This window comes from Sphaerodactylus townsendi, linkage group LG07, assembly GCF_021028975.2.
Source record: "Sphaerodactylus townsendi isolate TG3544 linkage group LG07, MPM_Stown_v2.3, whole genome shotgun sequence".
Lineage (NCBI taxonomy): Eukaryota > Metazoa > Chordata > Lepidosauria > Squamata > Sphaerodactylidae > Sphaerodactylus > Sphaerodactylus townsendi.
In genome coordinates this window covers 775,001-784,516 of record NC_059431.1, presented here as the reverse complement: position 1 = coordinate 784,516, position 9,516 = coordinate 775,001, and the positions used below count along the sequence as shown (strand labels likewise).

The window sequence follows — 9,516 nt, the reverse complement described above, 5'->3', positions numbered from 1 at the left end:
TCTTAAGTGTTCTTATAGTAAGGGACAAATGCAACACTCCGGCATCGCTTTTATAAACAGACGCTCCCGCCGCATTTTTAGAGTAAATGAAAAGGAAGGTAAACGTTTGCGAGCAGTAGCCAAGGACGGCAAGCATCCACTTGTATGCTTCTGTCATTCATTTCATCCACAGAACTGCGCAAGCTGGCTCTCCCTCCTGTGATGTTCCTCGGGGTGGTCTGCACAGCCCTTACTACACTCAGAGCGTTGGGTTTGTCTCATGAGATGGAAGTACGATTGCCAAGAACAGCCAGGAACGGATCTGGGGTAAATGCATTCTGATAGCCTAATTTTCTTTAATGATAATGATAATTACCTTTAAAGGGGGCTTGGATAGATTTTATGGAGGAGAAGTTCCATTTATGGCTACTCAATCTTGATCCTCCTTGATCTCAGATTGCAAATAAGCCTTTAGCAGACCAGGTGCTCAGGAGCAGCAGCCGAGCAGAAGGCCATTGCTTTCACCTCCTGCATGCGAAGTCTCCAAAGGCACCTGGTGGGCCACCGCGAAGTAGTAGCAGAGCGTTAACACTGATTTTGACTCTGGTCTGATCCAGCAGGCTAGTTCTTATGTTCTTATAATTTCATCATTATGATCAGAATCGCCTAGCTCGAGAAAAGTTTTTAAAAGTTTCATTTTATTTATTGACTTTGTTTATGCCCCTCCGTTCTTGGGGACCCAAAACCAACTTGCCTTGTTCTCTAGCTAATCCTCACGCAACCCTGCGAGACAGGTTACCTATTCATTTAACTTATGCTTCTCGTTCCCACTTTCTCCTAGCGGGTTTGCCTAGTGTGATTTGCATATCATAACGGCCATTGTCATTCATCTATGCATATTACAGCAAGTAATGATTACTGATGTTTATTCATGCCAGTTAGTTTATGCGTCAGTGATTATTGTTTATTATGGTGATATTATTGATTACGTTTTGTTGTTTATGATTAGTTATTAATTCGGCCGCCTGAGCCCTTTGGGGAGGGCGGAGATGGGAAATCGAAAAATGAAATAAATGCACAAATAAAATAAAATAAAACATATCTATACAGGAATAATATACAGGACTATGTTAGGGCTGAGAGGGGGCAAGATTGGTGGCTCCACCTGTGAACCACTTCACGGCAGAGGGAGGCCTTTGAACGGGACTTTCTGGGATCCTAATCTTATACTCCAATTGAGATATCCCTTGGCGCCAATTGGGCATGCTGGCAGGGGCTGATGGGAATTGTAGTCCATGAACATCTGGAGGGCCATAGGTTCGCCACCACTGCCTTGGAGTGTTAGCGAGGCTCTGTGACCTCGCGTCTGTCCTCTGGTTTTGCTGGGTCACCAATAGAACCTCCACTGGATGAGAGACCTCAGCCCACCTCTGGCTGTAGCCGATGGCTCCCCCTAACCCACCTGCTCCCTAGCTTGGTATTATCCCGTGACATCCTTTTGTGGTTTTTAGCTACAGGAAGAATTCAGGCACAGCAAAGGGGGGCAGGCAAGAGCAGTGCAGAAAGAGATTTAGAAGGCTGTTCTCTTGGGATGTAGCTGTGCAAGACGGCACCTGGGGCTCCTCCTAGGTGCGCCCTAATAGCAAAATTGTGTGCCCCCGCCCCCAAACTCCTGTACAGTTTGGGGGGCAGGTGCAGTTGACGCCAGTCGGCTTTGTTCTGCCCCCCCAACTCCACGTGGAGTTTGGTAGCAAGGCATTTGTCGCAAGAAGAAGGAGGAGGAGGAGGAGGAGGAGTTTGGATTTATATCCCCCCTTTCTCTCCTGCAGGAGACTCAGCAAGGGGTATACATCTCTGCTCCTTCCCCTCACAACAAACACCCTGTGAGGTAGGTGGGGCTGAGAGAGTCTTCGAGAAGCTGTGACTAGCTCCAAGGTCACCCAGCTGGCGCGGTGTGGAGTGCACACAGGCTAATCTGAATTTCCAAGATAAGCTCTCCACAGCTCAGGCGCAGAGTTGGGAATCAAACCCGTTCCTCCAGATTTTCAGATATGTTTCTCTAACCTCCCACGCCACTGCTGTAAGCGGGGACGGCCCTGCAATGCCTCCTATAACGCTCCCATAGGCAGTGGCTCAAGCTTCGAGCCGCTCCCTCACTTCACCTTGTTAATTCACTGCATTTCCTTCAGGTATTGTAGCAGTTCTCAGACCTGCCAGCGCTGCTACAGTCCCAAGCGATTGGAGCTTCGCCTGTGGATTCCTGAGCTTGCCTGCCTCTGGGGATTATAGTGGGAAACACTCTTGGCAGACTCTGCGTGTGTGTGTGTGTCACCATTCCCCTGCTGAGTTAAACACTTGCATGCCACTCATCGCCTCTTGACTATATTTTACCGCGGCTCAGGGCCTGATCCTCCAGTACCCCCTGATTGTGACTTGCTTCGGTTGCACGTGTTATCACAATACCTCTGTGGCCAGAGGTGGGATCCAGTAGGTTCTCATTGCAGGTTCTCGAGAGTAGGTTACCAATTATTTGTGTGTGCCGCAGGTAAGTTGCCAATAGGCGATTTTGCCACGCGGAGTTTTTGCTTAAGTTAATTCTCCTCAGCAGGTGCAGCACGCCAGAACTTGAAGCAGTCTAGCAGGAGGTGCAATCGGCGTTTGGCAGCCTGGGCGCTTCGCGCATTCGCTTCCGCCTAAGGACCGGCGCAGCTGCCGCGCCCTGCCACAGTCCCTCAGCTTCAGGAATGCCCTGCCCTCGAATGCCTGCACACGCTTCTATCGCAGTTCCTTCCGCCCAGCCCTTACTATTGGCGCCACGCCATTAAAGTTTGAATCCCACCACCATGGGGAACCTTTCGTTACTAAAAGTTTTGGGATCCCACCGCTGCTTGTGGCTTGTTTTAAGTCAAGAAGTTTGGACGGGAGGTTGTCAGAGTCTTGTCTCGTTCTAATTAGGTGTCCTGGGCATTAAATGACTGTAATGTTCTTAATAGGTGGGCTGAAATGTGCAGAGAAGCCTCTTATTTCCCCGTCCACCATTTCCCCCTGTAATCCTTGGAGGATGCGGAGAACCAGGTGCGAAGGCTGTGATTATGGCACGTGGTCCAGAAGAGAGACTTTAGTTTCGAGTGGAGACGGCTGAGGGGGGATATGATTGAAGTCTACAAAATTATGCATGGGGTAGAAAATGTTGACAGAGAGAAATTTTACTCTTTCTCACAATACTAGGGACCAGGGGCACTCCATTGAAAATGCTGGGGAAGAAATTAGGACTAATAAAAGGAAACACTTCTTCACGCTAACGCAGATTGGTAGCTTCTTGGAATATGCTGCCACAGGAGGTGGTGATGGCCACTAACCTGGATAGCTTTAAAAGGGGCTGGACAGATTTCCATGGAGGAGAAGTCGATTTATGGCTACCAATCTTGATCCTCTTTGATCTGAGATTGCAAATGTTTTAGCAGACCAGGTGCTCGAGCAGCAGCAGCAGAAGGCCATTGCTTTCACCTCTCCTGCAGGTGAGCTCCCTCAAAGGCACCTGGTGGGGCCACCGCGAAAGTAGCAGAGAGTCTCGGACTAGATGGACTCTGGGCCCGATCCATTGGCTTTGTTCTTATGTTCTTATGTTTCTTATGTAGAGACAAGCTGTGCTTAAAATCTGCCTTTCCAGATCAGGTTTGGCTCTGGCCCTGTTTCCAGCAATACTCTTTGCTAGGTGAGATAATAGCCATGTTTAGATATTTGAAGGGCTGTCATGTTGGAGAGGAAGCAAGCTTGTTTTCTGCTGCTCCAGAGACCGTGACTCAGGAGTAATGGGTTCACCGGGAAGGAAAAGAGATTCCACCCAAACATCAGGAAAAAAAACTTCCCGACCGCCAGGGCTGTTCATGCGGAATGTACTGCCTCAGAGCATGTGGCGATTTTGTGGGGAAGGGAGTATCTTACCCCAGGTGTGTGCCGTGCAAGGCGTAGGTGGGGCCAGGTGTTCCAGGGCGGGTGGGGGACGGTGAAGGGATTCGAGGCCGCTCCCTCGCCATGTCGCCCTGGCTCAAGTGTGATGGCGCCCTGTTCGATAAAGCCTTTAAACAAAAGCTGGATGGCCATCTATCAGGAGTGCTTTGACTCATGCCAGCTGGGTGACCTTGGGCTAGTCACAGCTTCGAGCTCTCTCAGCCCCACCTTCACAGAGTCTTTCTTTGTTGTGAGGGGGGAAGGGCAAGGAGGCATTTGTCAGCTCCTTTGAGTCTCCTGCAGGAGAGAAAGGGGGGATATAAATCCAAACTCTTCTTCTTAAGAGAGCCTATATTGGGTAGAGTCAGATGGAGGAGACCCGAGTTCAAAATCCATCCCTGTACAAAAGTCACTTATGGACCTTGGGCCCTACTTTGCAAGGCTGTTGTGAGGATGACGTAAGGCAGAACGGAACCATGTACGCCAGTCCTGAGGTCCTTGGCAGGATAGAAACGTGAAAGATAAATATTTGTAGGCAGCGGGGAAATCGGCAGGAAGAAAGAGGGAAAAATAAGCCACTTCTGTGATTCTTAAACCTGGGTTATAATCGGGAATGGGGGGATTACAAGGATAAGACTCGCGTGGACTTTGGTCAGAGGAATTTGGGTGAAACTCTCCTGTCTGCCAACAAAGCAGTCAGCTGCGGAGCCCTGCAGAGTCGTTGTGGCATCTGCATGCTGTGTCCAGCCACTGTTCAGCCCCCTGAGCCTTCTCCAGGCATTGACCTTACATTTCCAGATTGCTTTGCAATCCACAGTCCTAGAACCTTGCTTTCAAAACCTACAGCTTAATTATTACATCATTTATTCAATTTAATAGACCGGCATTCTTACTCGGCGTAAGTTCAGGACGCCCTGAGTCCAAGAGGGGAGTGGCAGTAGAGAAACTTAATAAAATAAAAACAAAATAAATTGTAAGACAGGATTTGTTACTGGCTGCTCTCATTACAATGAAAGGGTTTTCCACTGGAGGATCAGGAGGGCATGTAAGTCCCTGGACTTTTGTTAGTTCATATGTGGTTCCATTCCCCTTCCAGGTTTTCCTTCTTCACTCTAAGGTGGAGGCAACTCATTTGGCTCCGCCTCCTGGGGCAGTCATTTTGGGTGGTCCTCACCACCCATGTCAAAATTCCAAATGTTCTCACAGCAAAGCTGTGCTGCTGTGGGAACTCGTCAGCAGATCTTCACCAAGACACAGGACACATCGCTGAATACCAATTCTTCTGCATACAACTGGAGAACAGGACTGTACAATTTTTGACCCTCCTAAGAACAGAAGAACAGAAGAACAAGCCAGCTGGATCAGACCAGAGTCCATCTAGTCCAGTAGCACCAAGCTAATGTTAGTGGCCCACCAGTGTCTTTGGGAGCTCCACATGCAGGATGTGAGCAATGGCCTCATCGCGTTGTTAGCCCCCGAAAGCACCCAAGGTTCTGTTAGTGGCATTTTGCAAAATCTCAGATCAAAGAGGATCGAGATTGGTAGCCATAAATCGACTTCTCCTCCATCAATCTGTCCAAGCCCCTTTTAAAGCTATCCAGGTGAGTGGCCATCACCACCTCCCTGTGGTCGAGATCTTCCGTAAACACCAATCACATCGCCATGGAAGAAGTGTTTCGGGATTAGTCCTGGCAATTCTTCCCCAGCATTTTCAATGGATGCCCCCTGGTTCTGGTATTGTGAGAAAGAGAGAAAAAACGTCTCTCTGTCAACATTTTCTATCCTACATATCCCCTGGGAGTAGAAGGCTATGGGTGACTTGCTATCTTTTTATTTTCTTTCTCTTTCTTTTTGCTCGTTTTTTCCCCCCGTCTGCAAATGGGAATTGTTGCACTACACAGCTGCTTCTTGTTCCTGGCTTGTGGAGTCACAATTTGTGGCAAAATCTTTTGGAAGGAGAGATGTTGCAAAGGAGAGCCCGGACAGTGTAAACAGGCGTGGATAATGAAGAGGGAGGCGGGAGTCACCTTGACTGCTCGGTCTGGTCACCTTCCCCGGCAGGAGCAACGCCGGCCCTCCCTCGTGACGCCTTCTTTTGGCGCCTGCAGGTGCTAACGCATCGCCACCCCTTGCAAATGACGAATGCCGCCTCTTCTTGTGTCCGGACTGTGTTTCTTGGTCAGCAGGCAAACCACCTGCATCCAGGATCAAGGCAGAGGGTTATGCGGCTTGCAAAACGTGCACCACGCAGTGTCGGCTTGCCAACTCTGGGTTCGGAAATAACTGGAGGTTTGAGGGTGAAGACTGGGGTTTGGGGAGGGGAAGATCCATCAGTCACTGGATTCCACCTTTCAACACTGGATTCTACCTTTCAATCACTGGATTCCACCTTTCAATGACTAGTATGAACCAACGAGATGCTATTATTAAGGTTCTTTTTCTTTACAGTCATCTATGGAGGCCTTGTTGTGTGTTCTCCACCAGCTGAGGTATGGTTAGAGTTGCCAGGTTGGGAAATTCTTGGGAGGATAGAGTCTGGGGATGGATCTCAACAGACCTTCATGCTGTAGAGTCGTGGTGGCGAACCTTTGGCACTCCAGATGTTATGAACTACAATTCCTATCAGCCCCTTCCAGCATGGCCAATTGGCCATGCTGGAAGGGGCTGATGGGAATTGTAGTCCATAACATCTGGAGCGCCAAAGGTTCGCCACCAATTGGCCATGCTGGAAGGGGCTGGTGGGAATTGTAGTCCATAACATCTGGAGTGCCAAAGGTTCGCCACCAATTGGCCATGCTGGAAGGGGCTGGTGGGAATTGTAGTCCATAACATCTGGAGCGCCAAAGGTTCGCCACCAATTGGCCATGCTGGAAGGGGCTGATGGGAATTGTAGTCCATAACATCTGGAGTGCCAAAGGTTCGCCATTGGCCCTGCTGGAAGGGGCTGATGGGAATTGTGGTCCATAACATCTGGAGTGCCAAAGGTTCGCCATTGGCCATGCTGGAAGGGGCTTATGGGAATTGTAGTCCATAACATCTGAGCCAAAGGTTCGGCCACCAATTGGCTGCATGCTGGAAGGGTTGATGGGAATTGTCCGCCCATAACATCTGGAGCGCCAAAGGTTCGCCACCAATTGGCCATGCTGGAAGGGGCTGATGGGAATTGTAGTCCATAACATCTGGAGCGCCAAAGGTTCGCCACCAATTGGCCATGCTGGAAGGGGCTGATGGGAATTGTAGTCCATAACATCTGGAGCGCCAAAGGTTCGCCACCAATTGGCCATGCTGGAAGGGGCTGATGGGAATTGTAGTCCATAACATCTGGAGCGCCAAAGGTTCGCCACCAATTGGCCATGCTGGAAGGGGCTGATGGGAATTGTAGTCCATAACATCTTATGCTCCAAAGGTTCGCCACCAATGGGCCATGGTGGAAGGGCTGGTAGGGAATTGTAGTCCCATAACATCTGGAAGCCAAAGGTTAAGCCACCAATTGGCCATGCTGGAAGGGGCTGGTGGGAATTGTCGTCCATAACATCTGGAGCTAAAGGTTAAGCCACCAATTGGCCATGCTGGAAGGGGCTTGATGGGAATTCGCTCGTCCATAAACATCTGGAGCCGCCAAAGGTTCAGCCACCAATTGGCCACATGCTGGAAGGGGCTGGTGGGAATTGTAGTCCATAACATCTGGAGCGCCAAAGGTTCGCCACCAATTGGCCATGCTGGAAGGGGCTGATGGGAATTGTAGTCCATAACATCTGGAGCGCCAAAGGTTCGCCACCAATTGGCCATGCTGGAAGGGGCTGATGGGAATTGTAGTCCATAACATCTGGAGTGCCAAAGGTTCGCCACCAATTGGCCATGCTGCAAGGGGCTGATGGGAATTGTAGTCCATAACATCTGGAGCGCCAAAGGTTCGCCACCAATTGGCCATGGTGGTAGGGGCTGATGGGAATTGTAGTCCATCACAACTGGAGCGCCAAAGGTTCGCCACCAATTGGCCATGCTGGAAGGGGCTGATGGGAATTGTAGTCCATAACATCTAGAGTGCCAAAGGTTCGCCACCACTGCTGTAGAGTCTCCTGCCTCCTAGCCACCCTGGAGATAGATTTAGCACTGTCAGCCTTCAGCTGGGACTTAAGTATCCTAGAATTATAACTGATTTTCAGGCTGCAAAGATCACCTTCCCAAGAGAAAATGGCTGCTTCGCTATATGCTATGGTACCCCACGGAGGTCCCTTTCTTCCCCCAACCCTGCCTTCCCCAGGATCCACCAGCATAGGATCATAGAGTTTGAAGAGACCTCCAGGGCCGTCGAGTCCAACACACTCCAAGGTAGCGCATTCTACTGATAGTCAGGAAGTTCTTCCTGTGAGCTACGCTCTGCACATTCTGTTGATTGATTCTGCGTCTGTGGCTGGCATCTTCAGAGGATCTGATGGTAGTAAAGCGAGTGGAGTATATATACCTGTGGAATGTCCAGAGTGGGAGAAAGAAGAAGAAGAGTTTGGATTTATCTCCCCCCTTTCTCTCCTGCAGGAGACTCAAAGGGGCTGACAATCTCCTTTCCCTTCCCCCCTCACAACAAACACCCTATGAGGTCGGTGGGGCTGAGAGAGCTCAGAAGAACTGTGACTAGCCCAAGGTCACCCAGCTGGCGTGTGTGGGAGTGCGCAGGCTAATCTGAATCCCCCAGAGAAGCCTCCACAGCTCAGGCGGCAGAGCCGGGAATCAAACCCGGTTCCTACAGATTAGATACACGAGCTCTTAACCTCCTACGCCACTGCTGCTCCATTTGCATAGGTGAACAAGTGTTCAGGGTGCAATTAGCCAGTGTGATTTGCATGTATTGAATGGAATCCACCCATTTTAGCATATGTATGTAACACTGACGTTGCATAATCAAATTAGTGAGGGCATCTATATAGTAGTTGCCTGGCATTTTAATCCCTTTGATTGCTTCCTGCCCGGAGTGTAGAACCTTGCAGGAAAGCAGAAGTGTGTTTGGGGCAGCAATTTCGTACGAATTTATTTTTAGATATTTGGAAACCATTTAGAGAAACATCTGTCTAAACCCGTCACTATTGTTGTCTCTTTTTGCTTTATGTATGTCTCTTTTGGTGGATATATTTTTTTAAAAAGTTTTCTTTCTTTCCCCTGTTTTCTTTTGTAAGGGTTATTGTTATGGACTTCTGTGGTTTTCACATTTTTAAAAATGTGAAACAAAAAAAAAATTCAGGCACATTAGGGCCAGGTCTCTTTGGTCTGAACCACCGGTCTGGTTTCTTCTTATGTTCTTACAGAAACCCACCTTGTGGCTGTTGTGGGTTTTCTGGGCTGCATGGCCGTGGTCTGGTTGTTCTTTCTACAAGCGTTTTGCCCATGTCTATGGCTGGCATCTTCAGAGGCGGGTCACTGTAAGAAAGGTTTCTCCCCATGCTTCGGAAAATGGCGAAACATTAGAATCATAGCCCCAAGCATAGTCATAGAATCATAGAGTTGGAAGAGACCCCCAGGGGCCATCAAGTCCAACCCCCTGCAATGCAGGAACACATAATCAAAGCATTCCTGACCGATGGCCATCCAGTC

The 9,516-nt window shown here is 49.3% G+C and overlaps 1 protein-coding gene across 1 annotated transcript in view; it reads left to right on the top strand.

Moving 5' to 3' along the window:
* The first annotated feature begins 172 nt into the window (after positions 1-172).
* Positions 173-9,516, top strand: part of MYORG (myogenesis regulating glycosidase (putative)) — a 78,852-nt gene continuing 69,508 nt past the window's right edge. The window contains exon 1 of the mRNA XM_048503284.1: positions 173-306. The gene's annotated coding sequence lies outside the window, so the exon portion shown is untranslated. The remainder of the gene's footprint in view (positions 307-9,516) is intronic.